We start from the raw sequence: 22,555 nt of genomic DNA on the forward strand, positions 1-22,555 counted from the left end.
AACAAATGGGTGTGACAGTGTTCCAGTAAAACTTGGTTTACAAAACAGGCAGAAGGCCAGATTTGGCTCCTGAGCTATGGTGTACCAACTCTTGCTACACAAGGAAAATGATAATGCCAGAAATAGTAAAAATGAAATTATGAAAGATGTGTTTCCTTGTTTTTACTCATATTACAAGATACCTGAATGTCTAAAGCAAACTAAGTAACCCTATATTGTGTGGTTTATAAAATATATAAGAACAGTAGCCCAAAAAGAAGAAAGGGGAATTTGGAAGTATACTGTTATAAAATTCTTATACTATTACATTATTATTTAAAGGTAGTCTCTGGTAAATTAAAGATATATATTGTAAACCTTAGGGCAACCACTATTTTTAAAAAGGAGGTTGAGGTGATTGGGTGTAGTGCAGTGGTTGGAGTGCCTGCTTCCCACATACAAGGTCCTGGGTTCAATCCCTGATACCTTCTGAAACAAAACAACGAACAAAAGCAAATGATCTTTGGGGAGCAGATGTAGCTCATGGTTGAGCACTGGCTTTCCATGTACAAGGTGCTGGGTTCAATCCTGGTACCTTCTTAAAAGGCATTGTAACTGCTGAACCAACACTGTAGATAAATGGTGTTCTCAGTGCAAAGCCAGGGAAAAGAAGGAAAAAAATAGAAAAGGAACAAAAAACAGAGGAGACAAAAAGAAAATTTCTAACAAAATGTTCTCTTTAAATCCAGGCAATCAATAATAACAATAAATGCAAATGGTCAAAATGAATCACAACGAGAAAAGCCTGAAAAAGAAAACAGTGTTTGTTTTTTTCATTCTCTATTTTCCAGTGGTTTCTGCACATATTTTTAAGAATGGGTTCTTCCCTAGTTATAAACATCTCATTAATAACGTCTTCTTACATACTGCTAACACTTGTCCTCCTCCTTTTTACCTGTGTGTGGTCCATCCCTCCTTCCCCCATGAGCTCCAGACAACATCCAAGCTATCCTGAACTTGGAACCATCAGACCGAATACTCTTCTGGGAAACAGATTAAGGATACATCTATGCCTGTCTGCTTACTCTATGTTACAAGATCTGCAACTCTATTAAAATTCACTTTATACCAGGGCTTCTTAACTAGGGGTCCATGGAAAGATTTCAGGGGGTCTATGAACTTGAATTGAATAAAATCAGCTTAATTAGATGTTCAACATTATATGCATGTTACCTTGTCAAATACTACACCACAGTTTAATGTTCTTATTCAAAATAAACAATAACAGTCTGCACATTGACATTTCTTTAAAAAATAAAATTTAACTTTAACTTATATTTTTGATGTGGATTATTGTTTAATGTGTTAAGAAAGAAGCATATATATATATAGTGTTATCTCATATGTTTTTATTTTAGTAATTATTTCAGTATACATGACTGATTTCCTTATAATTTTATTCTGCATTTAAAGACATTCTTGTGGGACATGTTGCTGTGGGTATGATACATTTATTAAATAATGTTTATTGTGGACTTAGTAAGATTTTCATTTTGATGTAGCATGTGTTCTTAGTGCAGTGGATAACTGCTTACAAAAAGGTAAAGCTGGCGGAGATGGTTTTATGATGTCCTGGGAAACTCAAATTTGTAAATGTTTGCCGAAAATGACCATTTGAATAGAAGATGTTGAACCATGTTAGATTATCAGATATTGAAATTATGGGAAAGTTATAAAATGTAATTTTGAATAATACTAAAATTTAATTTAAAGATATGCCAAAGTTGAGTGTCATAAAACTATCTCCCACTACATTTGGAGAAGGAGTCTGTGGTTGTCACCTGACTGGCAAAGGGGTCAGTGAAACAGAAAAGGTTAAGAACCTCTGCTTTAGCTTGTCTTTCTTTTATGCCTTCATTTCTCTTCTAATCCCTCTTCCATTTTTTCCAGGTCTTGCATTCTTTCTTTGGTAAATCTTTCCTTCTTTGTATTACAGTTGTGAAGAGAAACTTAATTTTTGTGACTAAAATATGAACCGTCTAGAGATATACCCGTTCATTAATGCTACAGGAAGAAACCATAAGGTTGTAAAGAAATTAGGTATAAAGAACTTTAAATCCTTTTAAAGTATCTAAATTTCCCTTTAAATTCTTTTCCTAAAATCTCTTACTTTTTTCCTCTAAGAAATTAAGACTTTTCGTGATTTATAACTGTCTTATATTTAATATAAGATACACACACACACACACAAACACACAAACACACACAGGTTTTCTAGCGATTTCATTGAAAAATAATAACAGAGCGGATGTGACTCGAGCAGTTGATCACCCACCTCCCACTTGGGAGGTCCTGGGCTCAGTTCCCAGTTCCTTTTTTTTTTTTTTTTTTAAGATTGATTGCTTTTACCCCCACCCCCTGTTGTCTGCTTTCTGTGTCCATTTGCTATGCATTTTTCTGTGTCTGCTTGTTGTCTCTCTAGCCAGCACTGGAAACCCATCTTGGAACCTTCTGGAGAGAGAGAGAGGTGCTCAATCTCTTGGAGCACCTCAGCTACCTGGTCTGCTGCATCTCTTATTGTCTCTCCTCTGTGTCTCTTTATTGCATCATCTTGCTGTGCCAGCTCTCTGCTCAGGCCAGCTCACCATGCAGGCTGGCATTCTGCATGGGCCAGCTCTCGGCTCAGGCCGGGTTGCCTTTACCAGGAGGCCCTAGGAATCAAACCCTGGACTTCCCATATGGTAGATGGGAGCCCAATCACTTGAGCCATATCCGCTTCCCTTCAGTGCTTCTTAAATAAGACAAACCAACAACAAGCAGGTGACAAGTGCAAACAACGATCAAAAAAAAGAAATAACATTTTTCCTTTACCTTGTGCTTGTCACTATTTTTTAAGTACTTCATATCTGGAAATATTTTATCCTCACAAAAAAATTGAGGTAGGAACTATTATTATCCATATTTCAGAGTCAAGGAAATTGAGGAACAGAGAAATTAGGAAATAGTACTAGTAAGCAACAGAGCAGGAATTTAAACCCAGTGAGTCTTATTTGTATAGTCCATATTCATAACCACTACCCTGTGCCTCCTCTCCAATTTATTATGGCAATATATTTATTCCCCTTCTTTCTTTTTCTCCTCTATTCCTCCGTTCAACAAATATTCTTCACAGACATACTGTAAATTAAATTGACTTCTGTAACCATTTATAATGAGTTGTTGCAGAAAGAAATTTTTTTTAGTTATGTCTGACTCATAAATGAACTTTGGGTTATAACCTATGGAGAATATGAGACTAGCTTTTCCCCATATTCAAACTGCAAAGATGGGATGGCAGCAAATTACAAGACAGGAGGCCGCTGGAAAATTGAATGTCTTATATTTTACCTTCAGAGTACCTAACATGTAGCAAGAACATTATTTAAATCTTCGCAAACTGTAAAGTGGACTTAAAGCTCTCTTTTGGGCCTTCTCCATCTGTTTCAACAAGATTGAATCATTTCTTTTTGATTTCTCTATATCATTCTCTTTTCTGTGGCATAGAGTTTGTGCTGCCTTTTCTACATTATGTAGGTGGAGGGCATTGAGACCCCAAGGAGAAATGTTATGAACATTTTCTTAATCTAGGTAGAATTAAGTCTTAGTAATTCTGTTGATTTCAGCTTAACCATATTCAACAAATCACATTTACAGTTAAAAAAAAAATCTCAATATGTTAAATGTATGACCTACTTATACCTTCATTTTTTAAAAAGATTTATATTACTTATTTCTAACCCCCCTCATTGTTTGCACTTGCTGTCTGCTCTCTGTGGCTATTCATTGTATGTTTTCTGTGTCTGATCATCTTCATTTTAGGAGGCACTGGGAACCAAACCCAGGACTTCCCATTTGGAAAGGAGGTGCGCAATCACTTCAGCCACCTCTGCGCCCTGCTTATTTTATTTCTCATTGTGTTTCCTCATCGTGTCTCCTTGTTGCTTCACCTCATTGCATCATCCTTTTGCCTGAGCTCGCTGCACTAGCCCATTGCATTAGCTCACTGTCTTGCTCATTTTTTTTAGAAGGTGTTGGGATCCAAACCTGAGACCCCCTCCCCCAATGTGGTAGGCAGGTGCCCAACTGCTTGAGCCACACATCTGCTTCCTATTCCTTCATTTTTATAATTTCCCATCATTATTCCAGAAGTCTTAATGTTTTTAGCACCTTGTGGTCCCCTTTTTACTACCCACAGTGACCAAATTATATTCTATCAGAGGGTGCCTGATTAATGGCACCATTAATGAGATGATGTCAGTTTCAAGGGATATTAGAGCAGAAAGAGATCACGCAGTCCAAATTCAACCCACCGCATTTTCCATGTAAAGAAACTGAAACCTAGACTGATATAGTGACTAATCCTTGTCATATATCTTATAGACAGCAAGGACAGGACTAGAGCCAGCCTCCTGACTTATTTCCATCCTTGTTTCAATCATTACCCTGCTTCTCACCAGATAGTTGGTGAGACTAGTTCCTTTCCTTCTTTTCCAGTTCTAGGTGTCAAGGGAAGTAACTAACAATCATTATTATCTACTGTTTTAGAGCACAGCTCACTTATGCTGTGTCTCTGGCTCCACATGGCTATATGCCATAGAAGGACTTTGGAGTAGAATCTGTTCCTGGCAAGCAAACAAACCAGTCTAGAATTCCAGGCCAGTGTTCTATGAACAAGTGGCATCTGTCTTCTTGTCCCTGGATACCAAAAAATACAGACTTTGACACTAACCTTGCCTGGTAAGGTCACTGTCTAAATTAAGCAGCCAAAACACCTAAAGATGTGAGAAGATCGTAGGAATTCATATCAGTGAGCTTAATGTTCTCCTTATCATCATATGAAGCAAGAAAATTTTGAGAAAAGTATTTTGAAAAAGGATTGTGTGTAAACAGTCAGTTTGTCAGAAGGAATAGGTTATTTTAAGTGTACAACTACAAAGACAGTAATGTCAGAAAGGAAATGAAATGCAAAGAGTAGGTGTGTTTGATAATAGCCATATACACCCTTCAGCCTACTTTCACAGTGATTTGGCTTACCTGATTTCATTTCTTTTTCTTTACTTTGGGATTAGGGGTATGGGTAAATAGAGTTAAGATCTTAAAAGATTGTGATTTGGCTCAGTTTATTTAGTCCCTTGAAAGTTGTAAAACATCATTGAAATTATTTCATATTCTTTTTCACTTAACAATGGGGTAAACATTAAAAGTCAGAAGTTTCTTAATTATTTTAAAAGAATATACATTTTTCGTGTTTCTCCTGAAATACAGCCAAAGATGATGAGACAGTTCCTAGTTCTATAATGTGTTGGATTGATATAAAATTTAAAATGTCCTCATTTCTAATTTAGCATCATTTGGTTGGGAGGAAGTATAAGTATATCAAGTGAGAAAGCACACTTAAATTTTGAACTAAAGAAAAGTAACAGGGAAGCAGATGTGGCTTAAGTGATAAGACCTCTGCCTGCCATATGGGAGGACCCAGGTTCCATCCTTGGGGCCTCCTGGTGAAAAAGGAGAGGAAAGTGTGCCTGCACAGCAAGTCAGTGCCCACATGGCAAGCTGAGTGCCTGCGCCATGTGAGTGCCCATGCAAATGCCCATGTGGTGAGCCAAATGCCTGTGTTGTAAGCCAGTGCCCATGCAAGTGAGCCACACAGCAAGATGATGATGCAACAAAAGAGAGACGAAGGGGAAAGTCAAGGTGAAGCACAGCAAAGACCAGGAACTGAGGTGGTGCATTTGTCAGGGTACCTCTGTCCACATCAGAGGTCCCCCAGGTTCAAATCCCAGTGAATCCTAGAGGAGAAAGACGAAAAGAGAAGACAAAAAAAGAAATAAATGCAGAAGATCACACAACAAATAGACACAGGCAACAAAATCGGCAGGGCAGGGGAGGGGGAGAGGAGGAAAAGGGGAAAAAAAACAATACAATATAGACGTAAATAGGTTTTCAAAGACAATTTAGAAAATTCAATTGTTAATTAAACTGTTGTAGAAATGAAATTTAGATTTTGAGCTATCTATAATGAATGCCTTTTTTTTTTTATGAATTCTATATTATTTATCCTAATCTGCTCTTTTCATTCATTTATAAATTTTAACTTTATCTACCCATCTCACCCTGATATTGAATCCTGCATTTTAATGTTGTCCTCTGGGCATTCTTATGGCTGGAAAAGAAAACTCATCAATGTGATTTTATGAATCTGATATTGTGGGGAGGAGTGGGGAGCAGGGGGCATGGATAGCTGGATTGGTGAACATTTTCATCCTGAACTACTTGATCTCCGGTTTTAAAGTCTCAAGTCATTTCTAACACCTGTTCAAATTGCACAGGTCTGACTGTGTGCTATTATCAAGGGTAATAAGAAACTATTATTGACTTAGCAATTCTGCAAGAATTACTGATTAAGAAGGTGCTTAGAGTTCTGATACCTGCCACAGGTAGTTGATGCAGAGTTGGAGTGCAGTATGTGATGAAATAAAGGCTGGGTTAGAAAAGTGATTACAACCAGGAACTTGTTAATCACTGACCTCATTGGGGATCCTCTGGTTTATCACTAATCTCACTCACTTGGCATTTTCCTATGCTGCTGTTTCATCATTCATAGCTGTGTGAGTAATTTGGCATGGAGTGAACAAGAGCAGGACATAGAGTCTAGCAGCTGTGCTTGTTGGCACTAGATATTAAAAAATCTTCCATGTAGCCAACAGTGTGCTTGACACAAATGTTAGCCAATAATACTTTAACAAACTGTTGTAAAGAAAATAGGCATGCATTTATGTTAAAACCCTCTCTCTTCTTTTCTTTTAAAAAAAAAATCTGTTAATTTGAGATCCTTTTTAATTTTTTCTTTAAGTTTGAACAGATTGCTACGAAAATGAGGTCCAGAATCCCAATAGTAGTTAACATTGCCCTAAAATCTTTTAGACAATAATTTCCTGGTACTTTATAAACATTAATTAAACTGTGCAGGCCTGTAAGAAGTACGTGTTACTGAGTTGATTTTCCTAAAAGAACGAGTGAGACTGGTGATGTTAAGTGACTGGTAACCTACCCAGTTCATTCAGTGAGAAAGCAGCTAGAGCCAAAATTAATCCAGAAATCAGAATTCCCAGGTCTCTGCTCTGATCTACCCAAAGGCATTGCAGATTTGCCCACTTTGTAGAGTAGTATTTTGTATATCTCCAAATGATTAGTGTAAGCAAAATTACAGATGGAACTTTTGATAGTATTCACTCACAGAATTAGAGAAACAGCTTCTCCATGAACCAGAAGGTTAGGTAATGGGTTGTCAGATACCCAAAGTGGGGGTGGAGGGAGTCTGCTCATTAAATTGGCATCAAATTTAGATTTGTGCTCATATATTTAGATTTTCCACTGTAAAGATTTCATGTTGTTTTCTGAAAACTAAATCCAGAAAAGGTCATGTGATTTATATTTTGAAATGCTGCATTTTGAACATATAATGTTGATATTGGCAACTTATTTTGAAACATTCAGGATTTCTTTTTCTAGTTTAAACTGTCTTTTAAGATAAACCAGTCTACTGCTAACATTTCAAAATATAGCATATAGAAAGTTTTAAAAATAGATAGTGAATTTGAACTGATGATTGTAAATCAGTATCTTACAAAAATGAATAGTGAAATAATATTGGCTTTCAGACAGACTATTCATTCTAATTTGTGCTGTTACTCATGAAATCAACAATTATTTCCTGAGTACTATCTATTCATTGAAATTAGCAAACTTAAGTTTGCTGAAAAATTTCAGGTATTCATTTAGCTGCTCTAAAGTAAATATTGAACAGATTATATCTTCTTCAAGTTTGCTAAAAAAATTCAGGTATTCATTTAGCTGCTCTAAAGTAAATATTGAACAGATATATCTTCTTCAATGTCTTCATCTTTGCCTTTGCCTCACATTTTTAATTGTTGAGAAACAGCATTTACAGCCATGAGAGTATTATAGGGCAGTTTCTACAGCAAGTAGAGTGAGATCTACTTACCTTGAAATTTTACTGTTCTATCTTACGGCTGTTACCAGCTTCCTTCAATCACTTCGTCCTTGGTTTCACTAAGATTTCCAGTACAAAGAATACAACCAGCAGTTTTACTTGCTGTATAAGTAAAGCATCTATCACAATGCCTTACACATAAATAAGTTTGTCAGCAAATGCCCATTCCTGTCACCCTATCACAGCAATCTGAAGACTTTTAGAAGAAGGAAAGAAGAGGTGGGGTAGAAGAATTAAGAGGTCTGCACAGTCTAAGAAAGGTTTTGATAAGCTATAGGGGAGTTTTTGAGCCACAGTTGGTCAAAATAGGAATGCTGTGTCTCCTCAGAACAGTTCTGCTTTAATCTCCCCGCCATAGTCCTTTGAAGCCTTTTGTGGAAGCATGGCCTTGGTGCAAATGCAGCCATAGATTACCATGCAGAGCAGCTGGAGCCCTCAGTCAATTATATTCCCTAAAGTAACAGGAGATCTGCAAGGTGCATTCTTACGCCTGCCACAGCAATTACATTAATTTTTGTTGTGGTGGTGGTGGTTAAACATATACAGACAAAACAAATCCCCTGCATTGGATACATAAAACACACCTCTCAGTATGCAACCTCTGATCTTTTCCAATTTATTCATTTTAATAGATTAGGAAACTGAGGCCCAGAAAGATGAGGTGGGAAAAGTATTTTTCTAACAGGCACTTGAAGCAATATTAACATCATCATGTGCCTTTTGTGAGAACTGAAAAGAATAGTAGTAAATCTGGTATACTTGATGATGTTCTAGTTATATCCAGAGCAGAACCTTAGAGAGTTGGATTCTGCTGCCAGGCTTTTTTGATGTCTCTGCCACTTACTAATTATATGACCTTGGACAAATTATTTATCTTCATTAGTAAAATGGGGATTTAATATTACCTTCTTTAATATGTTAGAAGAATTAAGAGTGGCCACTATTAGCCTCCCCTAAATTATTTCAATAGTCTTCTGATGAATGAGCTTCCACACTTCTTCCCTTAGAGTTTATTCTCTACTCAGCAGCTACAGCAGTAGCTTTCAATGTGCAGATCATTTTTTCAGTTGGATATCCCTGTGAAAAAGGAGAATATTTCTTGACCCCTTCCCAACCTACACAAAAATCAAATTCAGATTTAAATGTGGAAGGTAAAACAGTAAACCTTTTAGAAGAACAAAAAATATGTTTGTAATCTTGGAATAGGCAGAGATTTCTTTAAACAATATACACAAACATGAATGCTAACCATAAAGGAAAAAGTTGACAAACTGTCCTACATTAAAATGAGAAATTTCTGTTCATCAAAAGATTCCATTAAGAGAGTGAAAAGGTAACTGGCAGAAGATATTTATATAGATCCAGTAAAAGCTCTTATATCCAAAATATGTAAAGATGTCCTATGAATCAATATGTAAATGACAGACAATACAGTAGAAAAAATGGGCAAAAGACTTGAATTGACATTTCACTATAAAAGATTCAAATGTCCAATAAACATGTAGTCTCTGACTCACCAGTAGTAATTTAGCTGCTAAAAATGCCTAATTAGTTTTCTACTGCATTAATAAATATGATAGTCAAAATAAAAGAGCTAATCTTTCCACAGAGCTCTTCATTAATAAGAACTGCTGGAACATTGTATGATTCTTCTGTACAGATAGTTTTATTGTGCTGCAGGAAATTCTGTTTTCTGAGAATTCTTCCTCATAATGAGCTAAAATAACACATCTCTTTACTTCTGTTCTTTGATCCTAATTCTCTTCACTGGGTCCAAACAGCATAGTTTGACGACTCCTTTGCATGAAAGTTCTACAAATATTTCCCAGAACTCTTTCCTCTAGGCTAATATCCCAGTTCTGTTAGCTAATCTGGTTTCCCTGACCTTTGGCTTTTCAACATTTATTCTTAAAATCTGGGTGATAAAACGTGAAACAATCACCAGTGGACCTTTTTGAGGGAAATGATTCATATTCAAAGTAGTGCTACTTGGGGTGGAAGTTGGACTCATTGGCCTCTGAAGTCCCATAAAAAATAGTCTGTGATCCTGGGAAAGGTCATTTGGACTAATCTGGCAATTCATATTTCCTTGGAAATAATGAGGGAGTGCTGTATTCACCTTCCCTTCAAGAAATTACCAAGATTGGACCTTAGTTTTACCCTACTGATAATCTAAGCTCTTTACAACCAGGGCTTCCAAAATTGGGGATGGTTTATTCTACCCACTTAAATGACCTATTAAGATGATTACTGGCATTTCAACACAATTTTTCCCCCACTATCCTGGTTTTGGGCACGCCCTCAGTTCTTTAGAGAAATAAATGTTAAAAAAATTTCTAGTCGTATTCTTCCCATTCCTCCTTTCTAGGACTTCCATGCGTTTAAAATAGATGTAGATAGCTTAGGATAATGTGCTGAATCAAAGATGAAATTTTAGGGGAGCAGATGTGGCTTAAGCAGTCAAGCGCCTGCTTCCCACATGGGAGGTCCCAGTACCTCCTAAAAACCAACTAAACAACAAAAAAAATCAAACAAATGAAAAAAAAAAACAACTCAGGGGAACTGATGTGGCTCTTTGATTGAGCACTGGCTTCTTACATATGAGGTCCCAGGTTCATTCCTTAGGCCTAGTACCTAAAAAAAAAAAAAAGAAGTACCTAAAAAAAAAAAAGATGAAATTTTATTTATTTAATGACGACCCCCCTCCCCGCCGTTTTCTGCTCTCTGTCAATTCTCTGTGTGTTCTTCTGTGACCGCTTCTAGATCCTTATCAGTGGCACTGGGAATCTGTGTTTCTTTTGTTGTATCATCTTGCTGTGTCAGCTCTCCGTGTGTGCAGCGCCATTCTTGGGCAGGCTGCACTTTCCTTCGTGCTGGGCGGTTCTGCTTGCAGGGTGAGTCCTTGTACATGGGGCTCCCCCACGTGGGGGACACCCCTGCGTGGCAGGGCACTCCTTGCGAGCATCAGCACTGCTCATGGGCCAGCTCCACATGGGTCAAGGAAGCCCCGAGTTTGAACTGCGTACCTCCCATGTGGTAGGTGGGCGCCCTATCCATTGGGCCAAGTCCGCTTTTCCAGATGAAATTTTAAAGGAAAGTTTTTTAGGAAATGAAATCTTGCATTTAGGTTTAGAAGAGTCACATATGTAGGTGCAAGATAATATGATTTGGTTCAATAGGGGTTCAAGTAAAAAAGAAAAAAAGTTCTTATTTGTGCCCACAGAGTAGCATAACTGTTCTTTAAAAGCCCATGTCTTGAGAAAAAATAGCTAGAGGACAGGCAGAGACTGTCTGGAGGGCTTCTCTGGGGCTCAGAACACCAAGGGAATGCAAGATAATACCCAGAAAAGAGGGGCGAAGGAAAGCAGTCTCAGCCGGTTGGAAAAATCCTATAAGTAGAGCTGCAACAGCAACTGGCACCTATTACCCCACTCTCAGAGCAAACAGTAGTCTGTGGACTGCAGTGTCTGTGGACTATAGGGTTGCAGGGGTCCTTCTCCCCAAAAAAGAGGGAGAGGGAAGGACACAGCCTATAGTAAATTGAGATTTTGATCAGTGAAATTGGTCAGCTGAATTGGAGGGCTTGCACACTTCTAGGCTAGGCAGGGCTGTGACATTGTTTACATTGAGAGCAGACAGGGAGCTAAAGATAAGTTGCCTTCTCAGATACCGTTCTTACTGCCCTGGGCTGTTGCTGATGAGGCAAGGTGCAGTTGACCAAGGGAGGAAAACAGCTTCTGAGAAAGTTTGCTTGTGAGGCTTGGCCAGCCCTGAGGACATTGCTTCTGTACCATACACCTCAAAGTTACTCTGAATGTATTAATGATTAATCCCTAGCTCCTGGGGTATGAGCTGAGCTTTTTGCCAAAGACCGCCATCTGCTGGCAGACCAGAAAGGTGCATGAAAAGGGAAAAATAATAAAGAAACAATCAGGTGCGTTTATTGCCCACCTCTCCAAGGTCCTTGGAAACTGACCTGTACCCCATTACTGGGTCCTTAGTCCTGGTTTGAGCAGTTAAATAGTGGCATCTAAATATCTAGAACAAGTTGAGCAAAGAGTCAAAGACAGTGGTAGCACAGAGCTACTTAACAGTAAATTCCTAGGCAAGAAAGAGAAACTGAGCAGAGTAACTCAGTGTCATTATCAGATGCCTAGACATCAGCAAAAAATTACACTCCATACTAAGAAAAAGGGAGATATGACTCAAACAAAGGAACAAGTCAAAGCTCCAGACAAGACACAGGACTTGAAACAACTAATCAGTGAGGTTCATACAAATCTCCTCAATCAAATCATGGAGTTGAAGGACTACATGGCTAAAGAAATAAGACATTAAGAAGACACTGGTGAACACAAAGAAAAATTTGAAACCTTGGATAGAAAAATATTATGGGAACAAAAAGACACAATATGTGAGATTAAAAACACAATAGAGGCACACAGCAGCAGATCTAAAATCATGGATGAAAGAATCAGTGACAAAGAGGAAAGAACAACTGAAATTGAAAAGAGAAGAACAGGGAGAAAAGAATGGAAAAAATTGATCAGGGGTTCAGAGAGTTGAATGATAACATAAAGAGCACCCACATACATGTTATGGAAGTTCCAGAAGTAGAGAAGGGAAAAGGGGCAAAAAGAATACTTGGGGAAATAATGGCTGAAAATTTCCCAACTCATGAAAGACATGAATATATGTGTCCAGGAAGCACAGCATATTCCAATTAGAATAAATCCAAATAGACCTACCCAAGACACATAATGTTCAGAATACCAAATGTCAAAGTTAAAGAAAATTCTGAAAGTAGCAAGAGAGAATTGAAATATCACATAAAAGAGATGTTCAGTAGGATGCAAATAGACTGAAAGTGAAAAGTTGGTTTATTAGGCAGCCAAAAGGGGTACTGATGCAAAGTAATAGAAGTCTGATGGCTTTCATAAAGAGTATTTATTTGGGGTAGAAGCTTACAGTCACAAGACCATAAAGAGTAAGTTACTTAACTCATCAAAGTCTCGCCACATGTTGGAGGAAGACTGCTGCCAGTTTCTGCAAGGGTTCAGTCTTCCTCATCCTCTGAAGGCTCCATGGTCCCAGCTTCTTCAGATCTCATCTGTAGGCTGGTATAAGGCTCATTTCTCACCCTGGGCTTGTCTCTTTCCAAGCTCAGCTGCTCTTCTCCCTCCAGCTGTAAACTATCAGGGGAACCACTCAACTATCCCTAGGACTCCAGTGTCAAAACTCCACATTCTCTTCTCTGCTGTGTCTTTTTCTGTGTGATACAGCAAGTGGGCGGGGACTCAACATTCTGTTGTCTTGTCTGAATCAAAGCCCTAATTATAATTTAATCAAATAAAAGTGAAACCTCTGAATTTAATACAATCAAAGGATATCACACCCAGAGGAGAAGACCATTTACAAACATAATATTTCTTTCTGGAATTCATTAATAATATCAAACTGCCACAGTTGGAAAAAGATGTTTCATGCGAATAGTAACCAGAAGAGAGCAGATAAACACAAAAGACAATTCTATATTAATAAAAGGGACTCTCCACCAGGAAGAAGTAACAGTCCAAATATCTATGGACCTAACCAGGGTGCCCCAAATACATAAGGTAAACTCTGGCAAAACTGAAAGGAGAAATAAATGTCTCTACAATAATAGTTGGAGACCTCAACACACCACTCACATCAATAGATAGATCGACTAGACAGAAGATCAACCAGGAAACAGAGAACTTGAACAGTGTGATAAACAAGCTGGACCTGACAAACATATATAGAACATTGCACCCCAAAGCAGCAGGTTATACATTCCTTTCAAATGCTCCTGGATCTTTCTCCAGGATAGGCTACATGTTGGGCCACAACACAACTCTCTGTGAATTTAAAATTGAAATTATACAAAGTACCTTTTCTGATCATAATGGAATGAAGCTGGAAATCAATTATATGCGGGAAAGGGGAATTTTTAAAAATACATGGAGGCTAAACAACATGCTCCTTAACAATCAGTGGATCAAAGAATAAATTGCAAGAGAAATTAGTGGATTCTCAAGGCAAATGAAAACAAGAACACAGCTTACCAAAATTTATGGGAGGCAGGGAGCAGATGTGGCTCAAGTGGTTGAGTGCCTGCTTCCCACATAAGAGGTTATATGTTTGGCTCCTGGTGCCTCCAAAAAAAAAAAAAGAAAGAAAGAAAGGAAAATCAAGAAAAATTTAAAAACCAACTCAGAGGAGCCAATGTGAGTCAGGGGCTGAGTGCTGGCTTCCCACATACAAGGTCCCTGGTTGAGTCCAAAACCCTGGTACCTAAAAAAAACTTGGGATACAGCGAAGTCAGTGCTGAGAGGGAAATTGACAGCCCTTAATGCCCCTATTTTTTTTTAAAGATTTATTTATTTTTATTTCTCTCCCCTTCTCCCCGCCTGGTTGTCTGTTTTGTGTCTATTTGCTGCGTTCTTCTTTGTCCGCCTCTGTTGTCGTCAGCAGCACGGGAATCTGTCTCTTTTGTTGCGTCATCTTGTTGTGTCAGCTCTCCATGTGGGCAGAGCCATTCTTAGGCAGGCTGCACTTTCTTTCATGCTGGGCGGCTCTCCTTACGGGGTGCACTCCTTGCGCGTGGGGCTCCCCTATGCGGGGGACACCCCTGCATGGCAGGGCACTCCTTGCGTGCATCAGCACTGCGCATGGGCCAGCTCCACACGGGTCAAGGAGGCCCAGGGTTTGAACCGCAGACCTCCCATGTGGTAGAAGCTGACCACTGGGCAAAGTCCCTGTCCCCTTAACGCCCCTATTAAAAAAGAAGAGAGAGCTAAAATCAAAGACCTAACCAAAAACTGGGCAAACTTGGAAAAGAATAGCAAACCAATCCCAAAGCAAGCAGAAAGAAAGAAAGATTAGAAAAAAATAAATGAGATTGAGAACAGAAAAACAATAAGGAAAATCAACAAAACCAAAAGCTGGCTGTTTGAGAAGATCAATAAAATCAAGAAACCCTTTGCAAGACTAACAGTGAAAAAAAGATGATGAAATAAATAAAATCAGGAATAAGGGGGGGGAGGGCGTTTGTACTGATTCCACAGAAATAAAGAGGATCATAAGAGGATATTATGAGAAACTGTATGCCAATAAATTAGACATTCTAGATGAAATGTGCAAATTCCTAGAAATGCATAGACAATCTATATTCTACAAGAAATACACAAACTCAACAAACCAATCGTATTTATCGAGATTGAATCAGTCATCAAAAATTTTCCAACAAAACAAGGCCAGGACCAGAGTGATGTTGGAGGACTCACAATTCCCGACCTGATGTGTATAATAAAGCTACAGTGGTGCAAACAATTTATCAATGGACTCAAATTGAGAGTTCAAAAATAGATCCTTACCTCTACGATCAATTGATTTTTTTTAACATGAATTTTATTAATACATATTAATAAACATACAGTTCATCTAGAGGGTACAATCAGTTGTATTTCCTATAATCACATAGTTGTGTATTCATCACTTCAATCATTATTAGAGTATTTTCATTATTTCAGTAATAATAATAAACATAAAACAGACAAGCAAACAAGAAAATTCCTTACCCCTCAATCCCTCTATCCTTCCCCCATTGTACATAGCTGCTGTTTCTGGCTATTCTATCCAAAGTGTATAATCAGTGGCTTTAATATAATCACAATCTTGTACATTCATCATCTCAAAGATTTTAGAACAATTTGATTACTCCCAAAAGAAAGACTCCAGACCCCTTAGCATTCCTTCCTCAGACCTACATAACCACTAATCTACTTTCATCTTTATAGATTGATCTATATTTACATTTTCAATGGAATCATACAATATGTACTACTCTGTTTCTAGTCTCCTTCACTTAGTATAATGTTTTTGGGTTGTTTGTTTTTTTGTGTCTGATACTAACATTTTACACTATTTATTGACTTAATATTTGTTCAGCTTCAAAGAAAAACAGTCTCATATATGAAATTCTACCCATATTAATATTTTATATTTTTATATTTCACATAATTTATTTAGTTCATAATAGGGCAATCTTACCGTATTTGTCCTTTTTTTCTGGCTTACTTCATGCAACATGATATCCTCCATGTTCATCCTTGTTGTCATATGTTTCATGACTTCATTTCTTCTTACCACTGCATAATAGTCCATTGTGTGTATACTCCATAATTTGTTTATCCATTCATCTGTTGATGGATATCTGGGTTGTTTCCAACTTTTGACTATAGGGAATAACACTGCTGTGAACACTGGTATGCAGATATCTATTCGTGTCACTCCTCTCAGTTCTTCTGGGTATATACCTAGCTATGGTATTGCCAGGTACCATGGCAAGTCCATATTCAACTTCCTTAGGAACTGCCAAACAGTTCTCTACAGTGGCTATATTAATCTACATTCCCACCAACAGTGTTCCTATCTCTCCACATCCTCTCCAACCTTTACAATTTTCTGACTTTTTAATAGCAGACAGTCTAATAGGTGTGAAATGTTATGTCATTGTAATTTTGATTTGCATTTCCCTAATTGCTAGTGATGTTGAATATTTTTTCATATGTTTCGTTTTTGGACAGTTACCTTTTCAAGTCTTTTGCCCATTTTTTAATCAGATACTTTGTGTTTTTATTGAGTTATATGATTTCTTTATCATTCAACTTAGTATCATGAATTTTTATTTTTAAACAGATTTATTTACTTATTTATTTCTCTCCCCTTCCCCCGCCCCACTTGTCTGCTCTCTGTCCATTCACTGTGTGTTCTTCTGTGACTGCTTCTATCCTTATCAGCGGCACTGGGAATCTGTGTTTCTTTTTGTTGTGTCATCTTGTTGTGTCAGCTCTCCGGGTATGCGTTGCCTTTCTTGGCCAGGCTGCACTTTCTTTCTCGCTGTGCTGCTGTCCTTACCAGGCGCACTCCTTGCACATGGGGCTCCCCTACACGGGGGACACCCCTGCGTGGCATGGCCCTCCTTGCACGCACCAGCACTGCGCATGGACCAGCTCCACGCAGGTCAAGGAGACCTGGGGTTTGAACTGCGGACCTCCCATGTGGTAGGCAGACCCCCTATCCATTGGACCAAGTCTGCTTCCCAGTATCATGGATATTAAACCCTTACCAGATATGTGATTACCAAATATTTTCTCCCATTGTGCTGGCTGCCTTTTCACCCTTTTGAAAAAGTTCTTTGAGGTCAGCTGATTTTTGATAAAACTACTAAAGTAGTCCACTTTTATGGGACAGAACAGTCTCTTCAACAAATGGAGCTGGGAGAACTGGATATTCAAAAACAAATGCATGAAAGAGCACAGGGTTCTATCTTGCTCTCTATACAAGAATCAGCTCAGAATGGACCAAAGACCTAAACATAAAAGTCAGGACCACAAATGCATGAAAGAGCACAGGGTTCTATCTTGCTCTCTATACAAGAATCAGGTCAGAATGGACCAAAGACCTAAACATAAAAGTCAGGACCACAGAACTCTTAGAAGATATTGTAGAACATCTACCAGATCTTTTAGTAACTGGGAGTATTTTAAACCTTATGTAAACCCAAAGCACATGCAGGAAAAGATAGATAAATAAGATCTCCTCAAAATTAAACACTTCTTCACCTCAAAGGACTTTGTAAATGGGGTAAAAAGGCAGGTTACTCAGCGGTATAAAATATTTGGAAATCACATATCCAACAAAGGTCTAACTAATAGCCATGATATAAAAAGCGATCCTACAACTCAACAATAAAAATGCAAATGACTCTGTTAAAAAATTGGCAAAAAAAAAAAAACACTTGAAAAAATGTTCACCATATCTGACTGTTAGGGAAATGCAAATCAAAGCTATAATGAAATATCATTTCATGCCTACTAGAACGGCCATTACTAAAAAAACAGAACTACAAGTGCTAGAGGGATGTAGAGAGATAGGAATAATTATTCACCATTTGTGGGCATGTAGAATGGCACAGCTACTGTGGACGTCTGTTTGGCGGTTCCTAAGGAAGTTAGATATGGATCTACAGTGTATATACCATGGCAAGAACACTGCTAGGTATATACCTAGAACAACTGAGAGCAGTGCATTCATTAAGATTGACAGACATCTGCATACCGATGTTCATAGCAACATTATTCACAGTTGCCAGAAGATTGAAACAACCCAGGTGTCCATCAATTGAAGAATGGATAAACAAACTGTGGTATATACATATGATGGAATATTATGCAGCTGTAAGAAGAAATGAAGTCATAAAGCATATGACATCATGGATGAACAGGGAGGACCTTATGCTGACTGAAGCAAGCCAGGCACTAAAGGACAAATATTGTATGCTTGTGCTATTATGAACTAAATATAAGGAGCAAACTTAAGGAGTTAACATCTAGAATATAAGTCACCAGAGAATAGAATATGCTTAGAGATTGGAAAGCTGAAGTTTAATCTGTGCAGAATTGGTAAAAAGTTGTTTAGAAATGAATAAAAATGGTGAAAGCACATCAGAGGATTTGTAATTAAGTGGCACTAACCTATAGGTATGATTGTCTTTTTCTTTTTTGTAGTAATGAAATTTATCTAATATTGTTTGAAGTGATGCACACCCAACTCTGTGATTATACCAAATGCCATTGATTGTATATATTAAATTTTATGGTTTATGAACAACAACAAAAAATAGGGTGGGTTAGGGAAAAAATAACCGACTGTAAGATATGGACTATAATTAGTAGTAATGGACAATGCTTTTTCATAATTTGTTACAAATGTTTCACAACAATGAAAGATATTTTTGGTGGAGTGATGTATGGGTGCCCAGTATGACATTATGCATGTTTATTTTGTAAGTTCACAGCTTTTACTATGCATTTATTGTTTATATATGTTCATGTATGAATGATATACTTCAATAAATTATTTTCAAAATTCAAAAAGTCCCATGTCATGTTAAGACTGCACTTAATGGAAGTATATAAAATTCAGATGTGTTTGGTGGGGTGAGAAAATTTCAGTTTCTCTTTTTTATTTTTCTATATTTATTTTTCTTTGCCATTCTGGTTTGTTTTATATATTTAGACACATATTCAAGTGAGAATAGGGGTCACTTCTCTGTTGAGGCAACCTTAGAGAATGGCCCAAGCCCCAGATCCTCCTCTGTGCCCTCCTCTAGAACCACCCACAATATGTTTTAGATTTGGACCTTAAGATACCTGACCTGACTATAAATCGCTGCTCTAGTCTAAATTCACACTTTGAAGCTATAGTGAAACTGCACACCGTTCTCAGGCGTGGGTTGTAGTACCCTTTAAATTTAATTTTGGGTTTTTTTTGTTGTTGTTGTTGTTTTTGGTAACAATCTATAACTAGATTTACCTTACTTACAAAAAGCTGCCCACTACAGCCTTAATTTGTCTGCTGACTGTATTCTATGCCAAAACAATTGAGGCAGATTTATCTTTTGAACAGGGTTCTTTTTAGGCTGATGTTTGCCTCATTTGCATTTTTTAGAGCTTAAGTAAGCAGTTGAAGGCTGTAACTTGCATTATAGTCATAGGGAAAAAGACTTTTTTTAAAATTCTGAGAATATGTGTCAGGGTTACTGTTGCCTCTAATAGTTTATGCATCTTAAACAACTATATAAAATAATTTCTTGAACTTAAAGAATTTGGTGTTTCCTGAACATTTGTTTTAAACACTGTCTAATTAGTCAATATCATTTATCATTTCTTGAGCAGTTCTCAATTTGGGGTCAGAAAATGCTGCTTCTAGTTAATGTAAACCAGATAAGTCTTACACCCAGGCTTTTTTTTTTTTTTTTTTTTTTTAAACTTTATGGAATTTTTTTAAAAAGTTAATGACTTCTCCCAATTTTGTCCTGCCCACTATACGGGGCAGGAGTTGTGTTTAAAGGCAGTAGTTCCTTAAAATTATAAGCATGTCTTAACAATGCTTTTGCCCACAGGACGCTTTATTTGTGTCTGTTAGCTTGATATGCATATATATGTATATTTTTCAGTAATATGCTGTTCTTCTAGTAGAGGAGGGGTTCTTAACTTAGGGTCAAGAGACCTCTCCAGATATCAGAAGGAAAATCAGAACTTGGATGGGAACAAAATGTCACCTTTATTGTTACCAGTCACTAAATAAAATTTAGCATGCCCTTCTATTTAGAATAAGGGCAACAAAACACAGTACTAGTAGTTTTGTCACTAATAGAAATCATAGATCTTTTCATATTGCGTTAATTTGCTATAGATATCTTAAAAATCATTGATGCTTTGAAATTACCATTGTTGGTAGACCTGTTGCTAAATCTTACTATTTAATGTGTTAAGTTAAAGCAGATAGGGGAGCAGATGTTGCTCAAGCGATTGAGTGCCTTCTTCCCACACAGGAGGTCCTGGGTTTGGTTCCTGGTGCCTCCTAATAATAAAAACAAACGAAGCAAAAAAAACAAAAGCAAAACAGAGGATCCGGTGTGGTATCCCACATATGAGTCCCATGTTCAATCCCAGGCTCCCGATACCTAAAAAATCTGTGTATATGTGTGTATGTTACCATGTAGCAAGTTTATTTTTTTAACATTTTGATGATTATCAGTATGCTTTGTAATTCTCTGTATTTTTCTATATGCATTTAAGACTTCCAGTTAATTTTTGTAATAATGTTTTCATAGGTGTTTCAGGGGGATTAAATATTTGCTAATTTACTAATAGTTTTGTTTTTTGGGGGGTAATTTTGTTTTTTTAAGAAGGTACCTGGGATTAAACCAAGGACCTTGTACATGAGAAGCAGGCACTCGATCATTGAGCTATATATATCTGCTCCCCATTAATGGTTCTTAAACTGTTAAACTGTGTTCAAACTAAGTTACCATTAAGGTTATCCACACATGCATCTATGTATGATATTTGTGTAAAAATTAACAACCCTTTAATATTGCCACAGGTTTTTCTTGTCAGTTACTTGTGATAAAATAAAGGTAATTATCTGAGTTGTTTTAATTCATGAAAATAATACTTGTGAAAATAATTTTGAAAGAATTAAATGGGAATGCTTTCTAAGTCTCAGACGGAGTAAGCATTGTTTTGTTCCAGGGTACTCAAATGTTTAAGTCCCTAAGAAAAGTAGTTCCTAATAAATAAAGATGAAATAAAAATGTATTTACATTTCACTCTCTCTTTTGAATAAGTTAAGAATTATCTTAAAAAACAAGCTATGGGAAGCGGACTTGGCCCAGTGGTTAGGGCGTCCGTCTACCACATGGGAGGTCCGGGGTTCAAATCCCGGGTCTCCTTGACCCGTGTGGAGCTGGCCCGTGCACAGTGCTGATGTGTGCAAGAAGTGTCGTGCCACGCAGGGGTGTCCCCCGCATATGGGAGCCCCACACGCAAGGAGTGCGCTCCTTAAGGAGAGCCACCCAGCACTTAAGAAAGTGCAGCCTGCCCAAGAATGGCGCTGCACACACGGAGAGCTAACACACAATATGACACAACAAAAAGAAACACAGATTCCTGTGCCACTGACAACAACAGAATCGGACAAAGAAGAACATGCAGTGAATAGACACAGAGAACAGACAAGTGGGGTGAGACAGGGGAAGGGGAGAGAAATAAATAAATAAAATAAATCTTTAAAAAAAAACACAAGCTATCAACTTTCCATTTCAGAAGAAATTTTGTAGTATTTTTAACTCATGTTAAATTAGTTTTCATTCTCTCAGATTAATATTCTCTGAAAGGAAGAGGATGTTTAGAAACTTTAATGGGCAAAGGAAAGTAAATGTATATATTTCCTTAAATTATTAAATGGGTAGCCTCCACACAGGTAGTTAAAATTGTATTTGAAAGCTATGCTTTATTTTAAAACAGAACTAATATTGGTATCTTGCTTTGTTCCCTTTTTCATTTCAACATTTTTATTCAAAAATTTTTTTAATAAACTTTAAATTGTTGCTTAGCTTTAAGTTTTACTGGTTGTTTGAAACAGTGTTTCAGGAATTTGCAAGGTAGAAAGGATTTGGTGAGTATTTCAACCATCAGTAAGTTGATAGTATATTGCGGTAAATAGCTAAAGCAACTCCAGTACACCATGTGGTCTTACACTCGGACTTTTTTTTTTTTTTTTAAGTTTATGGCATCTTAACAAATGTCAGTATAGTTCAATGTAGTCTCCCAGTTTTGTCATGTCATATGAGACAGGATTTAAAGGCAGCAATTTATTAAAGTTAAAAACATGTTGAGAATGATTTTTAGTATCTGACAAACTTGTTTGACTAATAAAACAATTCTTCCAAACTTTATTTGCAGTTTTTAATTTTTTCCCAGCAATCTCCTTTCTATTAACCATTCTGCATCACCATTTCCCATCTTGGTCCAGGAGGGTTTCTGTTCTATTTTAATGCAACATAGGGAGGAGATAGCAAAATTGCAAATGTACAGTCCTTTTATGGTTTTGTGAATTCAGTTTACTGAAGACCGTTAGAGTATTGTA

General features: G+C 37.3%; 1 protein-coding gene and 1 pseudogene across 14 annotated transcripts in view; one reads left to right on the forward strand and one right to left on the reverse strand.

Annotated features, from left to right (window-relative positions):
* LOC139438209 (purine nucleoside phosphorylase pseudogene) overlaps positions 1-16,222 on the reverse strand; it is a 37,721-nt pseudogene extending 21,499 nt beyond the window's left edge.
* Positions 1-22,555, forward strand: part of TCF12 (transcription factor 12) — a 422,204-nt gene that overhangs the window by 249,837 nt on the left and 149,812 nt on the right. The gene's annotated exons all lie outside the window — the stretch shown is intronic.

Source organism: Dasypus novemcinctus, chromosome 3, assembly GCF_030445035.2.
Source record: "Dasypus novemcinctus isolate mDasNov1 chromosome 3, mDasNov1.1.hap2, whole genome shotgun sequence".
Classification (NCBI taxonomy): Eukaryota; Metazoa; Chordata; class Mammalia; order Cingulata; family Dasypodidae; genus Dasypus; species Dasypus novemcinctus.